Genomic DNA, 26865 nt, shown 5'->3' with positions numbered 1-26865 from the left:
TATTATAGAAATATATTTAAAATTTACCACATACATTACCATTCAAAATTCCAAATTTTATGTCAACTCTAAATGAATCTATATTGCTCATATCAAAGTTACAAATGGATCTAATTAATTTTACAATTAACCTATTATAACATGAAGAAAACTATGTGACCTTCATTAAATTTGTTCATTATTTAGTTTCAGATTATAGAAGAACTCCTTTTAGCTAATAAAGCCTTCAGTCCCAAAAGTTGACGGTATAAAATAGTAATTAATTAGCACATGGAAATGAAATGCATTGACATAATAGTGCAACTCATAACTTATGCTTAATCTATAGGATTCTATTCCATGTGTAATATATAGGCCAGTATTTTATTATTATTTTCAAATAGACATGACAAATACTATAATTAAACATTAAACAATGTGCCCTAAGCATGCTTTTTTTCAGGAAAAATAGTTTTTTTTCAGAAAAATATATTCATGTTTCTTGTGTGTTTTATCCCTTTTAATAGTGATGCATGAGATAAGAGGAAACCCAGATGTATTAGCCATGTATCAGTTCACTTACAAATTTATATAAAATATTAACAATTCTTTTTTTACAGATGCCCTTACTAATGCCATACAAGAAAAATATGAGAGAATGATGTATTTTACTATTAAAATAAGAACAAATTTCTATCACTATCACTGATCACTTATTAAAAAAATATTGCATGTAAGAACACTGGTCTAGGTCTCTGCTATCCAATATAGTACAGAACTCCATGTGTCTATTTAAATTCAAATTAATAAAAATTAAATAATATTTAAAAGTCAGTTTGTCATTCATATTAGCCACGTTTCAAGGACTCAATGGTTACATGTGGTTAGTAGCTGTCATACTTGACAGCACAGGTATAGAATATTTTCATCACTGCTAAAACTTTTATTAATACTAGCCTGACTGCTGAAGACTCAAAATGTGTAAGACAAGAGTACTTGCACTCAAAGATCTTGAAATAGAGTTTCAAATAAATACTATAGATAATAAATGCTGATCTTAGATGTCATTTTGAACCAAAATAACAGGGTGGAAGTGTGGTGGGCAGTTAGATTGTTGTGTGAGGCCTGGGTCCCGCAGGAAGGGGTGGGGAAGGAGTGCAGATGTTGGGAGGGAGATGTCAGAGACCTGCAATTAGGCATATCCTGCCCAGATGGCCAAGGAGAATTCTAATATAGAGCCCACAGGATGCACTTTAGTGTTGTGGTTTGCCAAAACTCCCCCCGACAGCCTTTCTTCAGGGATGCTAGGTAATAAGACAAAAGAGCTTCACACAGGCTTGCCAAGACCTCCCTTCATGGTCAGCTATGGGGAAGGTCAGAGGCCAGACGGAGCTCCTCAAGAAACCAGATCAAACCAAATAGACACAAATTAGGAAGAAAAGACCCTGCTTTTTCCCCAAGTAATGAATATTTCACCTCCTAGTCAACAAAAACCCTGGGATCAATTCCGTTCTGAACACTTGAGCCTCTCTCAAGCTGCCCACTCACCTCTCTTGTCAGAGTACTCAATAATCTTTCTGGTCTCTTGCCTGAACTCTTTGCTGTGAGAGGAGACTAAGAACCAATGCTGTACTTTCCAGGCTGTAACAGAATCATCTGCAATATGTGGGATTAAAGAGTCATAAAATTTTATTTTCATTATATAAATCTGTGGAAGACCTTTCCTGTCTTCCTTTTTTGACCTTCGGTCACTCTCCTATCTTTGACAGTTAATGTAATCTCTTCAATCATTTTAGGATTGAAAGAGGAGAAAAGAGTAAGAGAGAAATGGAGAAAGAACGAGGGCTGAGAAAGAACAAGGGCTGAGAAAGAACTTCATGCAAATTCAGCTTCCATGCTTGCCTCTATAGATGTTCCACAAGACAGTGAATGCAGCGCTGATATTAATTACCTGCTGAAATAGGGAAAGGGAAAAATACAAGGACAACCACAAATACATACCTCAGTAAATATTTTTTCCACAATGAAAAACAAAAGATGCTTCTTTGTTGTACTTACTATCTTCCTTGTTTTTCAAGGCCTTCCTAAAATGAAGAACTTTCTTTACAAAAAATGACAATAGCAGCATTTATATCATTCTTCATAATCTCCTCATTGAAATAGTGGAAAAGTACCATAGGAACATCAACTATGAATTAATGTAAATGCAAATCACCATAAATGGCACAGGCTTGCAAGCGCAAGGTCTCCCAACTGTTTACTCTTAATACTAAGGGTGGAGGGAAAAAAGCATTTGCAATCATATCTCTAGTGTCTGGTCTAGTTTCTAACATGATTAAAAGATTTCATGCATTGTGTCCTAAAGAGAAGGCAATCAGAAAATAATTTTATATGCTGTATATGCATGAATGTCACCATATTAATACTACTAAAGGCACAAACTCCAATTATTTTTTTTCCTTTTCCAACTCCTCATGCATTTAGTATTTCTTCCCTAATAAAAGAGACTGAAACAATTTTTAAAAAAAACAAAGTAACATAATGACTTCTGAAATTATCTTTTAGTATAAAAATTATCCTAATTTATACATTTAACAGATAAAATTTACATGATCATTTGAGAAGAAAATGTTAAGAATCTATTTGGAGCTGGTAAAATGATATGCAAAAGAAGAAATATATTTGTATCATTGTGATGGAATCCATAATGAAGAATAGTAAGCAATTTAATGATGTATAAGGATCTGAAATGTGAATGTCTTTAAATCCATGCAGAAAATAGATAAATGCTTTGAATGACGAGTAAGGGATAAAAAATCAAATCCTGATAGATTTAACCAAATAATAAATGAAAGCAATCACAATAACTTCAATGATGAAAAATTACAGAATAGATTTTCAACAAAAATAAAAACCGATGGCAATAACGATCTATTTTTATATGCTTATACATTTGTGTTTTTCTTAGCCACTTAGAGGAATAAGTAATTATATTTTGTAGCATAATGGGCATAAAATAAGTTTTTGTGTGGTAAATTGACTTCAGAAAAGTAAAAACAAAAATGTATTGTTCTTTGAATGTAGAATGTGAAATTTATTTCCAAGATAAAGAGCAAATATCATAACTATTTTATAGCTCCCGTAAGATTTTTGTGAAGGACTAATTTCACTAAACAGTTGAACAGGACAGAAGAAAGACACAGTAGGTAAAGATGACCTTGCCTATCCTTAAATAACTGACATCTAAGATGATTTTTTGGATTGTACTGTTCATTGGAGTTACAAAGAACAAATAGACGTGATGATTTCCAAAGCCAATTGTGGGTTATTGTAAGAACAAATGAATGCGTTCCAGAAGAGGAGCAGCCCAGCTTGAGTGAAGTAAATGGTTTTTCAACACACAGAACAAGTGGTCTTGTCCTGCCTTTACAACAGCAGCAGCAAGTACAATCTGTTCTTTATTCAACTACCCATTATAATGACAATTCAGATATCTTTTCCTTTATCAGTTTTTTTGGTTGCCATCACAAACTCCAACTTGGGTTTGTTTTCTGGTTTTTTTTTTTTTTTTTTTTTTTTTTGCAAATTTCACAAAAGAATATACCTAACTGGTCGGTAAGTCATCACCCAGTAAAGAATTATCTATTTCTTAATCTGTGCACATCACTGGCCACCAGCTAAGCCATAGACTTCCTTTTGATGGGTCATTGATTGAAGCTAAACAACTATATTAGGGTAATGGATTCAATTTATGGCTTATGAATAAAGACAGCTCGGAGATGATGATTTTCTCAAAAGAAGGCTGTACAGATGGCACTAAAAAACTGAGTTTCTGAAGACATAAAAATCAGGGCTGAGCCCATATTCAGCATGAAAATTCTTCGGTATGAAAATAAGAAAAAATAATTTATTATGAGTCTCAATTTCTTCATACGTTAAATGGAGATTCACCAAAATATTTCCTGAATGTCTACCATGGGTTAGATACTGTTCTGGTCTCTTGGTAAATATCTTTTGAACACAGGTAACAAATACACCCCTCATGGAGTTTACATTCTGATGTGAGAAATAAAGTAAATATGGGTTAAATAATAAAGAATAAAGTATATTTAAAATGATTAAATGTAATGGAGGAAGAAAGATACGTGTTAGGGAAAGACTAGGATAAGAAGGATTGAGGGTGCTTGGTGGGGGTGTTGCAAATACTAATGGGATGACCATGTCATCAAGCCAGTTGAATAAAGACTTGAAGAAAGTGAAGGACTTAACTCTATCAGCAAGGTGGAGCAGGAAGGTCTGCACTGAAGGCAAGCAACAGAGTTTGACATAATGGCCCAGAAGATGCCAATTTTTCCAGAATATTTTTATTTTTAAAAATATCAGTTATTTCAAAAGTAATTTTCCTTTTGGGAGGATGCTTCTACTGTGCTGGTGCTCTAAGCTCAAAACAATCTAACTACTACTTTTTTCCCCAGATACCCTTAGACTAAACAGTTGCCATTCATTCATACATTCTTTTCTCTCTACTATAAGCAATCCCTGCCCAGCAAAGGTAAAGTATCAAAAATAGTGCCTTCTTGACTAGGCTCCATGTCAAATGCTTTCTGCTTTCTATTTCATTAAGTCTTTTTTTTTTTTTTTGAGATTTTATTCATTTATTCATGAGACACACACAGACAGAGAAAGAGAGAGGCAGAGACACAGGCAGAGGGAGAAGCAGAGGGAGAAGCAGGCTCCATACAGGGATCCTGACACGGGACTTGATCCCGTGTCTCCAGGATCATGCCCTGGGTCGAAGGCAGGTGCCAAACCTCTAAGCCTCCCAGGGATCCCCGAATGAAGTCTTTCTTGATTTTCAAACTACATATCACTTTTTTTGTTGTTAACCCACCATTTAATCATTAATTCCACATACAACATTAGGGAAACACCTGCTATGTAACTAAGTATATGCTGTTTATTGAAGAGACAAACATGAGTAAAAAGAGTACTTAACCTATTAGTACTATTAAATAAATTAAATATTTTTAAAAAATATTTTTAAAAAAGTCGTAGGGGAAAAAAGAGAGCGGGAGGCAGACCAAGAAACAGCCTCTTAACTATAGAGAACAAACTGGTGGTTACCAGGAGGGAAGTGGACGGGGTTGGGGTAGGTTAAACAGGTGCTGGGGATTAAGGAGGGCACAGTTGTGATGAACATTGTATGGAAGTGTTGAATCACTAAATTGTACACCTGGAACTAACATTACATTGTATGTTAACTAACTGGAATTTAAATAAAAACTTTAAAAGTATGCTTCCTTTTGCTCCAACGATTTCAATGCTATAGATTTTCCCTACACACATGAACTATCCATGTTCACTGCAGCAATAATACGTGTCTCTCTCCTAGAAAAGTTAGCAATATGTAAGCTTAATTAAAATTACTGTTTAATTAGTGTAATACTCTCTAATGTAAATATGTCATTTCCACATGTTAATATAAAATGTAATTTTATCTTAAATAACAATTCACCTAATAGTCTGTACAGATTCTTCGTACCATTTTTGCCAACAAAGTCTGTTTTCCGCATGTTTATGTGTGTGTGTGTGTGTACAGGTATTGTTAAATATTTGTTCATTATAGAATACACACCAAACTGTCTATTTGTGGTTAGCTCTGGGGAGTGGGATTCCCAGGGATGATGGAAATATACTTTCATTTAATATCATAACATTTTTCACCGTGAATTATTTTATTTACATTCATCATTATGTAACGAATCCTGCTCTGCAAAAGTATAAACAATATAAAACAGTACAGAAAGGATAAGCTGTTTGACTTTAGCATTTAGGAGATCTATTTTAAGTTGTCCTAGCTTATCATTCAGTAAAATACATATGCAAAACAATATTCCCAGGTCAAAAAAGAGTCAACCTACTAAATTTTAGAATTGTCATGTCATATAATAAAGTATTTTTAATTGAAAAATTCTCTACTTCCGTGTGAAATTCTAGAATAGCTACTCTTCTCCCTTCACAGTTTCCTTTTTCTATCTTTATAAAGTCCAAGCCAGGTAGAAATGTTCGAAGGAAAGACTAAGCCTTGATGTCATTTCAGAGTTGACGATCAACCATCAGAGCATCAGATTTCACAGGGGCTAGAATTCCCTACAGCATTTGGCTCAAGCTAAAGGGCCTTTTCTATTTCTGATAATATCAAAATGCACACTACTCGCCTACTTTAAACCAGACTTATCTATGTGAACTTACACCTTGGCAGCCAGCTCTAGACATTTCTCCACTCACCAATGGCTAAAATTCAAACTGCCAAGGAGAATCTCTCATTGTACTCTGACACACAACATGTTGACTTTTCTGCTTCACTAGTAAATGAAAATGAAATTACCCAGAGGGTTTCCCAGTCCGAATGCCATTCTGTCATTCTTGACACTAGAAATTCTGTCTTCTTGCTGCAAAGTATGGTAGGGATATTCTGTGTGAATTCCTAGGAGCCTGCAAGATGGTTCAAAATGGGAACCAGAAAATCCTCACCTTGTTTAAGGATTAAAATCATTTAGAAGATGAGGAACTTTAAATAATTCTATATTTTCAAATTTCAAATATGTGCAAATGAAAAAATCATGACATTGCAGTTATCAGGTAATTATTCCGTGTAATTTAAGGGGAAAAAAAATGTTGAGGTCGGTCAAAATCCCAGCTGATAATTCCTTTTCTTCTTAGAAATTGGTTAGATCTCTTGACAAAGCACCAAAACAGTTCAGATTTCTTCCATCTCATACAAGTAGACAATGTATGAACACTATGTATTTATATCTTAAAATCATTTACTTAATATCCAGTTAAGATATTAGAAAGTATTATCTACAAGAGTAAGACGTATAAGCGTACCACTAAATAGTGACTATAATTCATAAAGTTCTGTGAGTCATTTTAAGTGCTCTATGCGTTACCTCAGGCTCTCCTAATTTAATCCTCAAAGCATCTCTATATGTGTAGCAGGAGCTATTTTGAACTTGTGGTACAGAGAGTTTCAATGATTTGCCCCAAATCATGCAGCTTAGATACTGGAAGCAGAACCTTAACCCAAGGGGTCTGATTCCAGAACCCAACTCTTCATGTCAAAGTGCCCCAAATATGCAAAGTGCTGTCATTGGTGTTCTTGAGGTGAAGCCACCGGTACAAAGGAACTTAAGAGCTCCAATGGACTGTCCATGGAAGTGAGAACACCTGGAGGAGATATTGCAGAGGCCTGGTTTTTACTGAAGAGTTCTGCAAGGATCCTCAGATAACTGCTTGCGATCCAAGTGAGTTCTATCCTTACATCTAAGGAAGGATATTGTCTCCTCTAAGTTTGGGGCTTTATAATAACAATATAACATGGAATTACAGTACAATGGGTTTCTACCAACTTGCTAAGTGAAATAGCTAGTAAAATGTCAGGATTCCCCTTTTCCATGTTCTACATATTGAACAATCATTATAGTAACCAACTGCATAATGCACATTTTTTTTTTTCAATTCACTAACAAAATACATCATGAAGAATAGCTACACAGCAGCTGGTAATTCTATATCTGAAATATGTGTAATATTCTTGGATCAAGTACTTAGGGAATTCTCATGGTCTGAAGCACAAAAACTTAGAATCAACCATTAGATTTTTAAACTACTTTAAAATGATCCACCTATAACCAACAGCTGATTCCCAAGGTGCCTGCCAATTTCAATGAAAACTTTCATCAACAGCCTGCCTTGCCTTGTAAGCCTATTGCTTTTATATTCAAATCTTCAGCAGAAAAAGTCATTTGAGAGCTCAGGGCTAAAATGGGTGTGTTTTGTAACTAAGCTGGGAGATTGATGGTCATCCTAGCCCCCAATCTTGCATTTGTTTCCTCTAAGAAGTCTCCTTATATCTCTAAATCACTCCAATTATCTTATATCTCGTATCTTCTCTCCCATTCTTTCCTATTTCTTGTTCCAGCTCTAACAACTAGCCTTCCTGCCTCTTTTCCTCTTTTTGCTTATTTCCAACCCCTTGCTTTCATTGTCACTGTCATAATGGTTTTCATTCTTACTGCTATAAATTCAAGTAGCACTCAAAAGTTCTTAAGTCATCTCCTCATTGCAAACTGAACAGTAGATTCCAAAAATCTTAAGCAATATATTATTTTATTGATCATTCTCTTCTTGAACAATTCCTTCATTGGCTTCCAGGAAACTACACAATTCTGATTATCCTTTATCTCTGATAATTGTCCTCAATTTCTCATGTTGTTTCCCTTTTCTTCAACTGCTCTGTAAACATTGCTGACATCTAAGTTTCCTTTATTTCTTAAGGAAATTAATTATTTCTTGCACTCCATGGTTTTAATTCATACCTGTATGTCAATGCCTGAGAAAGACTTTTATGGACTGTCTCCCCAGAAATCCAGACCATACCCCCCCCTGCTTCCTATATATCTCACTTGGATCTCCTACCTTCATCTTAAATGCAGCATACCTGAAATTAAAATCCAACACCAAATCTCTATTACTTTCATCACTCATGCTCCCTTTCACAAGCCTGCTGCTTTGCCTGCTTTGCCCATTTCAGTTAATGACATTACTATTCACCCAGCCACTCAGGCTAGAAATTATAAAGTCAGGTTTGATTTTACATTCTCGATACCCTTCCTCACCAATTACACTTCCAATCAGTCTAAATATTTTTACTCTTGTACTCAGGAGAAAAAATGTTTGTCTTTCTATTGATATTTTACTCTCTCCAAATAAAGTGAAACAATGTCCTAATAATTACTACATTATTACTGCATTGTATTACTACCAAGAGAGGTAGTGCATTCCCAAATTATTAATACTCTGTATCTTGAATATTTTGATGATGCCTCCTCATCTATAAAACCAAGTCTAAAGTCTAGACATTTTGAGGCACTGCATTCAAAATGATTAATAATCTGGTTCCATGTGCATTTAGTTTTATCTACTGTAATTCTCTCTCACGTTTTTAACTGAAGCTTTTTTTACTTTGAGACAACTGTAGATTCACAAGCAGTTATAAGAAAAAATACAAAGATCATCTCTACTCTTTATCCAGATTTCCTCAATGGAAGTTTCTTGCAAACTATAGCACCACATCACAAGCAGGGTATTAATATTGATATGTTCACCGCACAGGATGCTTCCATTGACACAAGGATCTCTCATGTTGCCTTTCTGTAGCCTCACACAGGTCGCTCGCATCCCCATAATCTCCTTAACCCTAGCAGCCAACTATTCTGTTCTCCATTTCTATAGTGTTGTCATTTCAAGAATGTTGTATAAATGGAGTCATACAGTATAGAACCTTTTGGGATTTGCTTTGTGCATTTGGCATAATTCTTGGGAGATTCATTCAAGTCGCTGTATGTATATATAAACTACTCTCTTTTATTGTTGAGCAGTATCCTATGGTAGGGATGTACCACAGTTGGATTTGTTATTCACCCGCTGAGAAACATCTGGGTAGTTTCGAGATTTTTAGCTATTCCAAATAAAGCTGCTATAAACATTCATGTACAGATTTCTGCATGAACATGAGTCTTCATTTTTCTGAGATAAAAGCCTAGTGGTGCAATGGCAGGTTTGTATGTTAGTTGCAGTTCCAGAGTGGATGTACCGTCTTACATTCCCACTAGCAATGCATGGGTGATCTAGTTTCTCTGCAAGACAACCACCATTTGGTGTTGTCATTATTTTCTACGTTAACCATTCTACTTAAACCTTTCTACGTTAACCATTTAACCATGTGTAGTGATATCTCATTGTGTTTTTAATATTCCTTTCCCTAATGGCTAATGATGGACATCTTTTCATAATGATGGACATCTTTTCATGTGCTTGTCATTTATATATCTTCTTCAGTGAAATCTCTATGACTTTTGCCCATGTTTAATTAGATTGTTTTTTTTATTACTGCATTCTCAGATTTTTTTTTTCAGATTTAAAAAATATTTTCTAGATACTAGTTCTGTGTCATAATTAAGCTTTGTAAATATTTTCTCTCAGTCAGTTATTTGTCCTTACATGCTCTTAACAGAATCTCTCACAAAGTAAATTTTTAAAATTTTGATAATTTCATTTTTTTTCCTTTTGTGAATTTGCTTTGACTTTAAGCCTAAGAACTCTTTGCCTTGCCCCAGATCCAGATTTTTCCCTATATTATTTTTCTAAAACTTTTATGGTTTTGCATTTTACATTTAAGTCTGTGATTCATGTTAATTTATATAGGGTGTGGGACTTAGACTGAAGTTTATTTTTCTGTCTACTGACGTCCAATCTTTCCTCCACTGAATTGTCTTTCATCTTTGTCAAAAATCAGTAGAGTATATTTGTGTGAATCTAATTCTAGTTTTTCTATTGTTTCACTGATCTTCGTATCTAGAAGTCTTGAAGACAAGATTTCTTGGTTGTTAGTTTCTTCAGCTCTAAATAAGAGATATATGTGGCAAAACAAAAAATGAAAAACAAAACAAACAAACAAAAAAACTCAAGGAACTTACCATTATATCATTGCTTCAGGACTGATGTTCCCAGCCAGTTGGCCTTCTTCTCTACATCTTTGAAAGTTTTCTTAGATTCAATTAATATATAATGCCCAGGAGTTTTAGTTGTACTTAGTGGAAGGAATACTTTTTCATATGTTTTATACTTTATCTTTACTCAAACACTATAGTTCTCTTACACTTCCTGCTTCTGTCTGTTTCCATGAACATCAATCAATTTTCTTCTTCCAATTAAATTCATTTTATAGATTATATATATAACACTCAAATTAAGTCATGCAGTTAGGATTAGACACACTAGAAATTCAAACACAGAATTATAGGACTATTAACGGATTTTTCCGCCATTACAAGCTCACACCCCATGTTTGCAACAGAGACTCTAGGTCTTACATAATGCTTCGAATAAATTTCAGAGTACACACGTATGACTGAGACTTCCCCAGCTGAGAGCTTTGAGCCCTTAGGTAAGTCATTAGTCATTTAAATTCTCTGAATCTGTTTCCTCCTCTATAAAATAATAATAGGGATAATGATATATATTTTGCAGGTTTGTCTTATGAGTAGTAATAATAAACATAAATCACATATTATAATGCCTACCCCAGAGGCGTTATTCAGTAGAGGGTAGTTAGAGGTAGTTATTATGGAGATAGTTATAGAGGTAGTTATTCAGGTCTTTACACTCTGCTACTACCTGCATAGTGTAAAGAATAAAATGTATATATATAATGGGAAATATTAAAAATACAAGACACCTAAGCACTTAATAAGGAGCCTGTGCCATTTCTAGACACTCAAAATTGTTTCCCAGTTCTAAAATATTCAGCCAAGAGCATGAGCCTGAGCAGATTATTTATACATCTATTACTGATGCATTATGATTATTTATGTGTTCACTTCCCTCATTATGTTACACACTTATCACAGAATAGAATAATTCCTTGACTATCTGTGAATATCCCTCAGGATCTTACAGATGGAAGATGACTAATTAATAATTATCATGTTAAATTGAATTGATATTTTGACCATCTACTCTTCATCTTCACACTTTATAAAATTACAACCTGACACTACACTGACTAAGATATTGAATACATTTGAGATCAAGAGCAAGTGCTGAAAATATATACCCTGCCCTAGTCTAAAATCCCTGATTAAAACTCTGAGCACAAACTAATTTAATAGTACAATTAGTCCTGGAAGTGATTAACTATTTATAAACAACACTAATGTTGCCAGATCCCTTACAAATATTAATCTTTGGGATTTGGAAGCAAGATGTTTGAATTCTTGAAATTACTGAGAATTCCTGAAATTAAATATATATATTTCAGTGTTTGATTATTTGCTACAGGATCTAGCAATATGTATAATTCTTGTATCCTATAGCAAATAATGAAACACTGAAAAATACCAGAGAACACTATTGGCTATTATTTGAAAAATATAGCATTAGGACCTACTAATGAGTTCAACAGTGCTATGCAGAATCAATTATGTATTAAATTGCTAAATGTTTATTTTGCTTCCAAACGTATTTTTTGGAATAGCCTCATGTGATCTATGTGAAATATATTATGCTATGTAAATACACTAAAATGTACACATGAACTAATTAATATTTATTTTCTTTCCAAGATTGACTTAGCATTATCAGCTGATAGACCTCAGAACACACACTTATAACATGGCAAGAGCTACAAACAAGATTGACTGATGAGAATAGATCTTGACTAAATCTCACATTCTTGGAATTGTTGATTTTACCCTGTGACTGCATGTTGACATTCTCTGATCTTATTTTCAACTTGACTTCCATTAATTCCTTTTAACCAGTAACTTTTTAAAAAAAGATTTTATTTATTTACCAATGAGAGACACAGAAAGAGAGGCAGAGACAGAGGCAGAGGGAGAAGCAGGCTCCATGCAAGGAGCCCGATGTGGGACTCAATCCCCGGACCTGGTATTAGGCCCTGAGCCAAAGGCAGATGCTCAACTGCTGAGCCACCCAGGTGTCCCTAACCAGTAACATTTTTATGTTGATTGTTCAGATTTACACTCCACAAGAAGATTATAATACGTTCTCTTTTTTTCTGATTTCTTGACTGATTGAGATTTATAAAGGTATATACATTTTCCAAGTGATGCCAATAAAATATTTCCTAATAAAAACACTAAACAACTATCTGGGGACCACATTCAATATTTTTCCACTTATGCAACATAATTTAGATATGCCATAAGTTTTCTTTCAAAAAGTGTTATAAATTACTATTTTGAAAAAATAGTAATTATTTTCATAAATGTGGACACCCTTATTGACATATCTCAAAATATGCATTCATTTAGGACCTAAAGATGAGTAGTAATTATTTTATTCATTCATTCATTCATTCATTCATTCATTAAAAATATACTAGGGGCAAAAGCAAAATACACACACACACACACACACACACACTAGGGGCACATGGGTGGCTCAGTCAATTAAGCATTTGATTCTTGATTTTGATTCAGGTCATGATCTCAGGGTCATGGAATCAAGCCCTATGTCAGGCACTATACTCAGTGGAGAGTCTGCTTGTCCCTTTCCCTCTGCTCCTCCCCCCATGCTTGCTTTCTCTCTGTCTCAAATAAATAAATAAAATCTTGAAAAAATATATACCAGTTAATAATGAGATTTTGTAGATTTTTTTTCCGTGTCTTACTTTAAAGAAAAATAACTTGCACTCATACAATATTGGGTTATAAGAAAAGTATGAACTTTTGAAGTAGGATAGTTAACTATTGCCTCCTATAAATGGTCTTAAGTAAGTCACCTAACATTTGCTAGATTTCAATTTTTCTCAACTGTAAATGAGGCATTGGAATGAGTTTTAAACTATGTCCTGTTTTAAAATCATTTGAGTTAATAAATTCATTAGTGATTAAAAATAAATGATTAGGCATTTAAGTATTATAAAATACTTATGAAGTATTCACTTTTCGAATTTCTACTTCATGTCAACATACATATCTTTTAGGATATGAGACAAGCTACTTAAGGCAGAGTATATAAAACATATATGCTAAATTCCATATGGAATCCTTCAAGATTCATAATTTTAAAAAATATTTATTTATTTACTTATTTTAGAGAAAGTGTTTGCAGGGAATGAGGCAGAAGGAGAAGGGGTTAGAGAATCTTAAGCAGAGCAGACTTCCCTGCTGAGCACAGAGCCCGATGTGGAGCTCAAACTCATGACCCTAATATCAAGACCTGAGCCAAAATCAAGAGTCAGACGTTTAGCCTTCTGAGCTACCCAGGCACCCTTCAAGCTTAATACTTCTTTTTTTTTTTTTTTTTTTGAATTTTTATTTATTTATGATAGTCACAGAGAGAGAAAGAGAGAGAGGCAGAGACACAGGCAGAGGGAGAAGCAGGCTCCATGCACCGAGAGCCCGATGTGGGATTCGATCCCGGGTCTCCAGGATCACACCCTGGGCCAGAGGCAGGCGCTAACCTGCACCGCCACCCAGGGATCCCAAGCTTAATACTTCTAATAAAAAATTATGACAGCATCCAAGACACTAATTACAGAAAAAATAATGACTTATGGATCAGTAGGTAGAAGATCTGGGGGGTAAACCACTGATTCCTCAAAACTTATTGTCATACAATATCTGAAAATCCATATTCCTAATGAAAATAACAGGACTAACACAAGATAAAGCCCAATGAATATGTGCAAGAAACATGAACATAATCAATTAATGGTCTTATGAAATTATATGCCTAAATGTTAATGGGATGTTAAGTGAATACGCTGAGGAAAAACAGGGTTGCTCAGAAAAGACCTCACAGAGGAGGTGATATCCAATCAGTGCTTAAAGGCAGTAAAGGTCATGAATGTGTAGAGAAGTAGCTACTACAGGCAAAGAAATATACATGCATGGAAGCGTTAAACCCTGGCTGGAACAGAGTATCTCAGCAAGGTTTTGTCTGTTTGTTTTTTAATAAACCCAGTTAGAGTCTATACTGAGTGCAGATGATGACATTGAAATGCATCCAGATAGGTTAAATATAGGCTCCATAATCATCATTATCCTTCAATAACTTTTAAGAATGCAGAGCAAGTGGTATTAAAAGTCAAATTATGTGGATTGGAGATGAGATTTTAAAATATGAAAGTTCTTGAGAAAGAAATCAAATACAAAGTACCTACTAGGGATCCCTGGGTGGCACAGCGGTTTGGCGCCTGCCTTTGGCCCAGGGCGCGATCCTGGAGACCTGGGATCGAATCCCACAACGGGCTCCCGGTGCATGGAGCCTGCTTCTCCCTCTGCCTGTGTCTCTGCCTCTCTCTCTCTCTCTCTGTGACTATCATAAAAATAAATAATAATAAATTAAAAAAAAATTAAAAAAAAAAAGTACCTACTAAATATGACCAATAATTGGTAACTGCATCTATTCTCTAAAAGTAATTTTTGTGAAAAGTATAATTTGCTAAAAATAAGTTCTTAAATAAAACTAACTTTTTTTTTTTCATATACAATTCATTCAAGCATCATATGGGAGAGATGGGGGGAAGCCAAACGCTTATTTTCCTCAAAATGATTGAAATGCCCAGGAGTAAATAGATATCAGAAAGAAATTCTATAAACATAGAGCAGCAGTAAGAGCAGATGCTACTATTGCATCAGAAATAAACATAAAATATTTCTTTTCTCTTTTCTAATCATGTCATGAAAAATAACAGGCATGTAAATATGCAACTTGCTGGTATACTTATTTTAAACTGGAATTTATTTAATTGCTTATAACTCAAGTTTTTCACTCTCCCAGCACAAATGGTAGGACTTTTATTACACCTCTTTGGCAATGAACTGGTTATGTATGAGAAATCACACCATCAAGCACTATTAACGATTTTTCTTTTTCTTTTCAATTTATCATTTTATTAGTAGCCTCAATTTAATGACGAGGAGCACCACTGATTTACTCTATAAGCTTTAATCAGAATGCAAGTATAAAAAATGCTTAATGTGCTAATTTTTATACCATTACCCAGAATGCTTTGTCAGCTCTCAACTACATCTTATTATGGTTAGCATCTATGTTATTGCTAAATAACAGAGTGTCTTTTAGTCTGTAAAGACCACTTTGGAAATTAAGAAACCAGAGGCACAAAGGACATTTTGAGGATTTAAACATCTTTATAGAAAAGAAAGTCTGTCTTGTTGGAAGCCTAGAGAGAGGAAATATGATCATGATTAAAAGGGAATTTTGCTTTCTTTCAGTAGTACCGAAAGCTATATAGTTCAAGAGAAGTTATGTGTAGTGTGAGGAATTAAGAAGAGAAGGTAAATATTTTACTTGAAATAATGTGGAAATTGTCTCCTATGAAATTCTCTCATCTTACCTTATACAATATAATAGCTTGACTGAGTTACGCTGACATAGTGTGTTTACATATTCATCCAGAATCACAGTTCAAGGAGAGCTCTGTAACTTTTAGAGGACACAGATGTGTGTTGCTTACTCTCATTTCATCAGTTCTCTATAGCTTTGGTACCTGAGTCTAGCCAGGTCGTGTGTTTTCATAAAAAACAAAACCAAGACAAACAAACAAACAAAAAATACAGAGACTTTTTTTACACTTATGCTGTTCTAAAACAAATAGTTACGATCACACAAATAAAGCAAATAATTATATGGTTTAATTTCTGTAGTCAAGAAATTTTAAAACTAGGCAGTTCAACACATACAAAGTATTATTTGAACTAATATGTCTCAAATGAGGAGGAAGTTATGAGATACCCCGGTGAAGGTGTTTTGTTTGGTTGGCTGGACTGGTGGTTTGGTTGTAGGAGAAAGAGGATCATTTACTAAGAATTTTAACTTTTTCAAGAAAAGGAATTAGGGAATTCTGAAAGAAACGACAGCTGCCCATTTTCCAGGGAAGACAAGTAACACTTGGGAGTGAGAGAAAGGGCTAATCAACTTGTTTTTGTTGACAATCTTAAAGGAGAACCTGTAAGACTTCTGGGAAGGAGAGGAGGTCGAAGAAAACACCAGGAGGTAGGAAAACTCTAAAGTCTACTCTCTGTACAGGTTGAAGTAAAGACTGTTCATGTAGGTGCTGAGGCAAAAGAGAGTGAGAGAGAAAGAGAGAGAAACAAGTCCAGAAATACATGCTAGAATGAATAATCTCAACCAAGATAAACTGCTATAGGATTTTCCCTGGAAGTCACAAGAGGAGACAGGAAATTTCGATGATCAGTCTTCCCAATCACTCAAAAAAGGATGGTAGGGGAATTAGAAGCCCTGACTTATGGGGACAGACTGGAGCACTGAGCACCTGAGCTGTATGGAGAGGAGACTACACATATTTTGTAAGGGCAGCGGAGCTTTGAAAGGGACTTGCATGTGAGGGAGAGCATTCAACCCAAGACTTGCATGACGAAGAGATTTTTCTTGATGTACAGGATTTAAATGGACAGAGTGACAGTTCACATCCTAGCAGAAGTGCCCTACAACTTTGACAGTCACAATCATTACAACCCCAATCACCAAACCTCCTGAGAGAATTGCATTATCAAATCATCTTAGGAGACTTTTTCCTCCTCTATGGGAACTTTAGGTATGTTAAACTTGGCAGAAAATGGATGTGGAAGTGATTCTCAGATTCCTACCATATATGTCTCTTAACTGTACCCAGTCTAACTTTCCAAGCAGTCAATTTCTTTTTTCTAATACAACAACCACAAGCAGGTGCTGATAAAATATATTTATTGTATTTTTCTAGTTTATGGGTTCACTGTACCATCTTTCACTAATTAATTCACATATTAACATAGACTCACCAAATCCTCAGCCCCCAATCCATAGCAGTCATGTGCACTGTGTGTTAGAATAACAGATGAAAGGGCATGATTACTTGTAATGCGTGGAGTGAGATTGCCCAAGAAGGAGTGGAGACAGGGCTTTAGAGATTATATTGAAGGGGGGCTAACAACACCAGAGGCTCTAATACTACTTCTTTCACTGTGTTTTGATAATGTGATCTCAGGTCTTAAGTGCAAATAGCTGAAAATCATGGGCCATGTTGATGCCTGTCATAAGCGTTCAACATGATGGCAAACCTCACTCTACTTCTTAAGTTAAAGAATCTTAGTATTAGTCCAGAGATATATCAAAATAACTTATTTTTATCATGTAAAAATAGGTCAGACATTTAGGTACACTCTCTGAAATTTTTGGTATGGTCATTGGTAAAATTAGAAGAGTAAGAAAATTTACTAAGAGCATCTAATCAGTATGTAAATATAAACATAATGTTGAATTTGCATGAAGTCAAAAATTGTCCAATTTTGTAAAAGTCCCCAAAACTGCCTTGTTGAAAATAGGATACAGAGAAAGAATACACATCAACGATCCTAGAAGTAGGAAGTTTACCAAAGAATTACTCAAATTGTTGCTATAACAAAGTTAGCAATGCTAAACTCAAGCAAAGAAGTAGACAATGTTACTATTGATGATTTCGACTGAATATGTTAAACGTGACTCTTTTTAAATGAATCATATTTAATTTTCACAGTGCAGTTCATGAAAATCACCTCTCCACAGTTCAAGTACATATTAATCAGAACTTCTTGTAGATCCTAAAGGAAATTTAGAATGTGTGCAAAATGCACACTGTCTGTAGTAAGTGTGTAATAAAATAAAATAACTAGTATGGAACACTACAAAATTAAAACACAAAGCAACTTCTTTCTCAATGCACTTCTTAAAGTATATATTTTAATCATTAACCAAATTTACCATATTTTATCTTTGCAACTGTCATGTGTTTAGAATATGTCAAAAACTGATTTGAGATCTGTGATATAAGGTGTTACCATAATAGCTCAAAGTAGCAGCTAACATTTTTTACGTTGTTCCTATGCCATTACAATGCCACCTGGTTAAACATTTTACATGTGTTATGCATCGCACCCTCAGAGCAACTCCATGAGCCAGGTACAAAACTCATTATAAGAATAATTAAATGAGTTTTAAGAGATTAAGAAACTGTTTAAAAAGACTTAGCTGGAAAGTATCACAGCCTTGATTGAAATTTAGTCCTCTATGAACCTAAATCTCATTTTCTTTGACACTAAGAGTATAAACAGGCTTTTACTTCATTAGTTTAAAATAATAACCTAGAAAAAATTCCAATAATTTAAAAATAATAATATGCATTATGTATTTATATGTGTGCATATTAACTATTATACGTGTATATAGGTGTATACATGTGTTCTTTAATCTTTCTCTAGGTTATTTGGCATTAATGCAATTGTCTCAAGTAAATTTCCACTTACCTTTCAGGTCTTGGTGCCCCATATTCTGAACACAATTTCACAGTTCTTAAGAAATGGCTATTTAAAAAAAAAAGAAAAAGAAATGGCTATTTTGATCATAGTAGAAACTTAAAACTGAAGTCTGGGTTTATATACAGTGCGGTAACTACATGTCTCATCTTGTCAAAACAATATATGTTCCGTGGCAATATAAAAAAAAGCAACATATTTTAATCATGTCAGTATATTAAGGTCTCCTGTATGTCTGTATAATTCTTTTTTTTGAAATTTTTGTGTCTGTATAATTCTGATGTGCACAAGTATTTAGATTCTCTAAAAGAAAAATAGGAATCTTGTCTCTTCTTACTTACAACTGAAAATAGTTCTACTTCAATTTCTTATACTGTGACTTTTGTATTAGAAATGTAGTGAAAGTTATGGAAATGATTGTCCTTCTTACATGAAAGGCAAGTTCCTCATCTATAAAATGGGTATCATCTCTGTCTTTCATAAGACAATTTATGTGCATTCTTATTCCTTTACTTATATTTCTTTCTTTTTGGTCATTACAGGAATCCAACAAATTCACATCTATTAATTGCTCACTTTGCCACATATATACATATGTGCTCGTAGGAACTTCGAGAAGGAGCATTGAAATCTAAAGTTATTGTTGTAAGACTTAATTCAAGCTTTGTGGTACAGTCATCTGAGAAATACTGTGGAAATAAGTAAATTTGTCTGTCTAATCCTAGACTAGTAAGATACTGTAAGTGTAAACACAAAAGACTTTATGATAAAAAAGATAAAAATAAAAAATTCTATCCTTTTACTGAAGTATTTTAATACAATATAATTGTGACCCAAAAATGACATGACATTAAAACCACTAAGAAAATTACAAGCAAAGCACTAAGAAATTAGAGATCACTCAAATATAACTTTTGAAACCTGACTGGGTATTGCAAAATTGACATGCAAGTTACTATCAGTCAGACAGATTTTTCCAATGGTCTGGCTCTACCGTTCCCTCTATCCAGAATTTTCTGTGATTACAGGCTCTGCCTTCTGTTTGCCATTCCACAGTAAGTAATCGACACTTTGGAAAGTATTTTGAGTCACATAGCATAAACTCAGAGAAAAGTGAAGTTTGGATACCAGAATGAAGAGGAGCTAGACAGCACCATTAAGAAAATTGACATTGGATTCTTTTTCCATAATTCATGTTTGCAATCAATCAATTCCAGCTCAGATTGAAGCAATGTACCTTCTTTATCTCCTTTCTCTCCAGACTAGGGAAGAGGAGAGTCTTTCACTAAGAATTTAGTCGAGTACTTGCAAATGGAAGTAGGAAACATTAGTCAGATCTTGGTATAGTCAAAGCAGGGGTGAGTAAGATCATATGGATTAACATAGACCCAAATCTTTTCCTAAGCAAAAGTCCAAAAAGCACAATTTGAAAGTAAGGTGATGCTCTGCCAAATAATGACATACTAACTCCATTGAAGAAAGAGAGTCTGGAAAGTTGTGGGGGTAATTAGGAAAATAGTTCTCTCATTCTGAGGGAGATTAGATGATACTCTGTCTAGGAATTAATACCTGCCTTGTCCTGGAATATAGGGATGTATGTGTGTGTATGACTCTTATTTAAGTTATGAACTCAGAAAAAAGGAAATCACAGAGACATGTCTGTACCTATCTCTGATAAAATAACCAAGAGACACCAAGAACTTGAGAATAACCAAGAAAGAGCAAGAGAATAACCAGTAAAGAGCATGAACTTGAAAAATGCTTAGCCCTCTAATGGACTGCTCTGGGGACTACCTACAGAATTTCTAACCAAACCCCCAGACATGCTTTATTGGTTGGAGATGTCAAATTGGAGAAATACGTTTCTAGAGAAGTGGGGGTACCAACTACACAGGTAGGTGTTAGGTTTTCCCAACAGTTGGATCTAAACTGTGCATTCAAGTTTGGAGGAAGAAGATATTTTCAACAGAAATGCAAAAGTTGGAAACAGAGTCATAAATTTAGGAACTGGACATATACAGAGGAATCCTTTCAGAGGAACATTAAGGGAAAGATTTATCTTGTTAGCTATGTTTCTTTTGTACTGTGTGAAAAGTCCCATTTAGCATATAGTTCTAAATTTTACGTCCTATGTTCATTAATTACTACTCAACTCTGCTGTCCTTTTTAGAATAGAGATATAAAGATGAACAAAGAGATGAAAAAATTAAGAGGGCCGTGGCATATTGAAACCTTCTCTGCTCTCTATTTAACAGAAAAATCATCGAAATGAGTGTATCCTGCCCAACACCTTCAGGTGCTAAACATCACCAAGGTCAGCATCAGTCACATAGGAGCTGGGGGACTTGGGAAAGTGCTTGATACTGAAGCAGACGCAGCCCAGGAAGAAAGGTAAAATATCTTCTCTTTCAAAATATACTGCAGGGCATGAGGAAGCCCGTAAACACCATTTAACTTCTCTGAACCTTATTTTTGCCATCTGTCAAAGGGGAATAAAATGAATATTTTGCTTTGTTCTTAAGCTTACAATAATGTGAAATAATATATGAAAAAAGTTCTATAAGTCAGGATGATTCCTATAATACAAGGCATAATTATGAAAAATAAATGCAAAAATAGTGATAGAGTTCTTTATTCATAAACCTAACAAAAGGCTCTAATATTAGATTTACTACTAGAACCACAGTGCCACCTAAAGACTACATACCAGAATGATGGAACAGCGGCTTACACTTTTTTTGGAGTATCTATATTGTGTCAACATATGTGGATATTTTATTGGCAATGTTCCATCACAGAGTACTCTGTAGTGGTTCCAGAATTAAATTCAGTTTAAAATGCAAACCTTTCATCAAAGAGTTCGGAAATGTTTCAGCCTAAAAGCAAAGCAAATGTGACCAGGAAACAGAATAGACTTTATATGATAACTTTACATTATATTGCACTCTAAATGTAACAAGAATGACTTTTTTCAGGAAGTTTAGATAATTGGATTCTTATTAATTGAATGCATATATCCTATGCTAATAAAAACCTACAAGAATATATTTTTATGCATGCATAAGATCAAGGAAATAGAGGATACTGATTTCATGCATTGTTAATAAATGACTTTGTGTCTTTAGTTAATATTCATTAAGGATGAACTTTGTTCATATCCTCATAATGTAGGAGTGATAAGATCAGAAAACACAAAGATCAGCCTTACTGTAAATTAGGTGACATCATGACCGAAACACATATGCTATGGTTAAAGACAAAAACCCAACTAAACTAGAAAAATACAATGAGCAAAACCATTCCCTGCAATTCTGCTTAAATTTCTCATATGTTATTCAAGACACATGCATATCTGTTATCTTAGAGATATAATTGATTTGCAGGTTTTACACTGTTTATTTATTAAAGAAATATTTACTGCAAAACTATTTTACAGGTTGGTCATGTGTCTGTTTGGAAAAAAAATTATAGAAATTGGTAGAATCTGAGTCTCTGAGCATTAGCTTTCTTTATAAGTTGCCTATCCATAGCCAACCCCTTGACATTCTGAAAGGTGATAATCATATACAAAGGAAAAGTACAGTGCACACCGATTCCTAAATAAGAAATTTGCCCCCAGACCATTAATTTACATAGAACTTAGGCTTCTCATCGGCTTGCCTAGACTAAATATATGTAACAGGAGACTCCTTTCTAGGGAGGCCTAGACATTTATTTTTTCTTGTATTGTTTAAGGATTAATTACAATTTTTGATAAGCACTTCTATTTACCTATGACCATTAGCCTAATAACATATATGCTGTCCTTGCTTTTGTAGGGTCAAATGATAGAAGACATGAGAGACTGGAAATAAAAATGTGTCACTGAAGGACCTAACAAAGATAGGATTACTACTGGAACCAATGGGAGATAAGTGATAGATACAAAGATACGAGACAGAACCAATAAGAAACGATAGAAAAATAGAGATAGATATATAAATACATAGAAAGTGATTTATTATAATGAGTAAGATATACAATTATAGAGGCTGAGGAGTTCTATCATCTGCTTTCTGAAATCTGGAGGCCCAGGAAAGCCAGTTATAGCCCAAATCTGAAGGTCTAAGAACCAGGGAACAAAAAGTTGTAAGGCCCAGTCCGAGTCTGAAGATCTAAGAACCAAGAGGAGGAATGCCCAAGTACCAGAGACTATGGATGTCTCACCTCAAGCAGAGAGCACATTCACCCTTCCTCCCCACTTTCATTCTATTCAGGCCTTCAATGGATTTGATGACGCCCACTGCACTGGTGAGGGAAATCTTCTAACTCATTCTGCTGATTCAAATCCTAACCTCTAGCACAATATATTTTCACAGAAACATCCAGATGTAATGTTTTACCAGCTATCTGAGCTTTCCTTAGCCCAAAGTGGCACATAAATCAACCATCATAGTACTTAAGATTAATCATTCAAAATCCTTCAAGCAAATGTCAATGTTCAAGATTTGACTTGAGATGGTGGTACCTTATAAATGCACAGATACCAAGATATGATAGATATCTTTAGAGTTATTCTTATATTAGAATATCCTAGAAGAATTTATAAAGCTGGAGATTCTAGAGTAGCTAATATAGTTGGGTCCTAGTTTATAAATATTGATAAAAAGATGCATTTGTATGTTATAAGAAAATTTTTACAAGATCAAGCTTAAAAAGTCTTAGTAGTTATATAAAAGTATATTGTACTTCAACATTCTAGAAATGTTAGCAAAATGGTAGGGCCATTATGAAAATTATGGCAAGCAAAGACATGTGAATAGAGCTAGACAAAAGTAGAAAAACATTAAAAATAGCAAAGTAAATAATAACTGAAAAATGAAGTCCATCTTAAGAGCTGACAATCTAAGGACAATGTATGGGCCAAACATGACATTGGGGGATTTTCAAGTACATTTCTCATCAACTCTGCTGCTGTCTGCTTTGCTTTAAAGAGTCCTCAGAATATCCATTATCCATTCTTAAATTGTTCTGAAGAATGGGTGTAGTCATTACCTATACTTCAGGTGACTCACACTTTGGCAGAATTATAAGCAAATTGGCATAAAGCTTCTGAAACGTTACTAAAAACTTTTGTAGATTAACCTACTCTAGCCTAATTGGCTCATTTTTTTAAAGAACAATAACAGAAATGAAAATCTAACGAGGCACAGTTTGGAGGTATTTTAATAAACATGTAGAAGAATATAGGGTTTTTATATAAAATGAAACCCTAGGAATTTTATAATCTTAAATTGGTTAACAGTCCTTTTATCTTAAAATATGATATTATCAGATTGTAAGGCAGCAGGAGTTTAAGAAAATGTTGTACCTATAAAATTAAATAGAGCCCAACAGCCTTAATTTGCACTCACTTTGAAAGTGTTTATTAATTTTTACTAAGATACCTTCATTAGCCTTTTGTGCTCAACTTTCCACTTCTTGTGTATATATTACTACTAGAGGTCCTAGCCTGGATGACAGCAAAATCTAATTAGAATGTATCACATTTGGTTGTCACTTTTTCTACCTGAAACTCAGTCATGCCTCCATGAACAGACATGAGCTTAACCCTAAGGAGTTTGAGAACTCACCACAGATGAGTCATAGAAGTGAGACTAAGTTTAGGGTGAAAAAATAATTATCAGATATGGCACTCTCAAATTTCTTGGCTTTAGAGATAACAAAATCTTGTGTAGCCAGAATGCTACACAATCAGAATAGGATATTCTGATTCCATTTATTTTCTGCTTAAATTAAGGCAAATTTATAAACTATTTTTATTATTTTTAAAAATTAAACAGCGTACACTGAGTCATCAATAAGAATGTTTGGTATAATGGAGGAGGAGGTGGTAATAGTAAAATATTCATTTTTTTTATTTTTGGAGGTACAGGACATATACATGTTGCGTCTATCAAGACATGAATATAGAGACAGAAATAATGTACATAATATTATTCTATACAATATTAGGTATAAATAAACTGATTTAAAACAATGTATCAAAGTTGCATTAAGTACAAGAAGCTGCACCTACTCAGGTAACAAGAAGAAGATGAAGTGGCTGGCCATTGAGGATGGTCCTAGATGTGTATTTCAACACACATTAAAAGCTTTTTAAATGCAGTTAGGCTTATTTTTGGGTTCGGTGGAGAGTACACTAAATAAACCTACTTCCTTGGTGGCTTAGGGTCCAAGAAATAAAGGATCATGAATGTTTTTAAAAGATGGATCCTTAGTAGAGAACCTGTAAACTGCCAATGAAAAATCTTCCAAAAACAAATACCCATGGAAACTCCTGACTTTTCAAATATGTAAAGTATACATAAGTATATTTTAGAGTGTACACTAGAGATTAGAATAAATAATTATCTATTTACCTCTCCCTGTCCTATCATGTTTTAGAAGGATATGTATTTCAAGTTTATAGATTTTAAAAACTCTTTAATTTCACAAATATCCATTTAAAACACCAGCTATTGTCTGTAATTTTAGCATCTGATGATATAGAATGTTTTAATTATCTATTTTCTTTGTTATTCCTTCATTATTGTTATTCCTTCATTATTATTCAATTTTATGTGTATGATGAGAACATTTAAGATCTAGTCTCTTAGTAACTTTGAAGTACATAATACAGTACCGTTGACTATAATCACAACGTTGTACATTAGATCTCCAAAGTTTATTCATATTCTAACTGAAAGTTTATGCATGTTGGCCATAATCTCCCCACTTCTCCACTCCCCTGACCTCTGCCAACCAGCATGTAACCCTATTTCTATGAATCCAGTTTTTTAAGATTCCATATATCAGGGATACCATGCAGTATTTATCTTTCTCTATCTGACATCTCACTTAGGGTTCATCCATGTTGTCACAAATGGAAGGATTTTCTTTTTTTTCTTGTTGCCAAACAATACTCCATTGTGTGTGTGTGTGTGTGTGTGTGTGTGTGTGTATGCTTTACCCATTCATCTACTGACAGAACACTTAGGTTATTTCCATATTTTGGCTATTGTGACTAATGCTACAATAAACATGAGAAGCCATATTCTTTTTGATATAATTTCCTTTGGATATACCAGAAGTAGGATTGCTTGATCATATGGTGGTTCTCCTTTTAATTTTTTTGAGGACCATCCACAGTGGCTGCAACAATTTATATACCACTAACAGTGGACAAGGGTTCCCTTTTCTCGGCATCCTCACTACACTTGTTATTTCTTGTCTTCTTGATAATAACATCCTAATTAGGGTGAGGTGCTATTTAATTATGGTTTTCATTTATATTTCTCTAATGGTTAAGTGATGTTGAGCATCTTTTCATGTACCAATTGGCTATTTGGAGGTATTTTTTTGGAAAAATGTCTATTCGATTCCCATTTCTTAATCAGATTGTATAATTTGTTATTAACTTGTATGAATTATTTATATATCTTATATTAACCCCTTATCAGATAAGGGTTTGCAAATATTTTCTCTCATTCTGTAAGTTGCCTTATTATTTCATTAGCTGTTTCTCTTGCTGTGGATAAGCATTTTTTTATATAGTCCTACTTATTTATTTTTGCTTTTGTTGGTTGTGCTTTGATGTCACAGACAAAAATTGTTGCCAAGACTAATGTCAAGAAGTTTTTTTTCTTATTTTCTTCCTGTATTTGTTCTAGGAGTTCTGTGGTTTCAGATTTTCTAGTTAAATCCTTAATCTACTTCAGTGATGTAAGACAGATATCCAATTTCATTTTTCTGCACGTGGTTAACCAGATTTTCCTAAAATCATTTATTAAAGAGACTGTTCTTTCTCCATTGAATATTCTTGGCTCTCTTATCAAACATTAATTGACCATATACAGTTTACTCATGGGCTCTCCATTCTGTTCTTATAGTCTATATTAATTATTCCAATCCATGAACATGGGATATCTTTACATTCATTTCTCTCTTCATCAATTTCTTT

The 26865-nt window shown here is 34.1% G+C and overlaps 2 long non-coding RNA genes across 8 annotated transcripts in view; one reads left to right on the top strand and one right to left on the bottom strand.

Moving 5' to 3' along the window:
- The window catches only part of LOC140625478 (uncharacterized), a 109953-nt gene extending 90386 nt beyond the window's left edge, over positions 1-19567 (top strand). For 3 of the 7 annotated variants that reach the window (XR_012024813.1, XR_012024816.1, XR_012024814.1), the window contains one exon: positions 19427-19564. This is a non-coding gene — a long non-coding RNA (uncharacterized lncRNA). Of the gene's footprint in view, positions 1-19426 lie in introns of all 7 variants that reach the window. The other 4 variants (XR_012024815.1, XR_012024817.1, XR_012024811.1 and 1 more) reach the window with 4 other exon arrangements.
- Positions 18883-26865, bottom strand: part of LOC140625479 (uncharacterized) — an 84079-nt gene continuing 76096 nt past the window's right edge. Inside the window, exon 3 of the long non-coding RNA XR_012024818.1 lies at positions 18883-18932. This is a non-coding gene — a long non-coding RNA (uncharacterized lncRNA). The remainder of the gene's footprint in view (positions 18933-26865) is intronic.

Source organism: Canis lupus, chromosome 36 (assembly GCF_048164855.1).
Source record: "Canis lupus baileyi chromosome 36, mCanLup2.hap1, whole genome shotgun sequence".
NCBI lineage: Eukaryota > Metazoa > Chordata > Mammalia > Carnivora > Canidae > Canis > Canis lupus.
The sequence above is the reverse complement of the archived record's forward strand: the minus strand, read 5'-3'. Positions and strand labels throughout refer to the sequence as shown.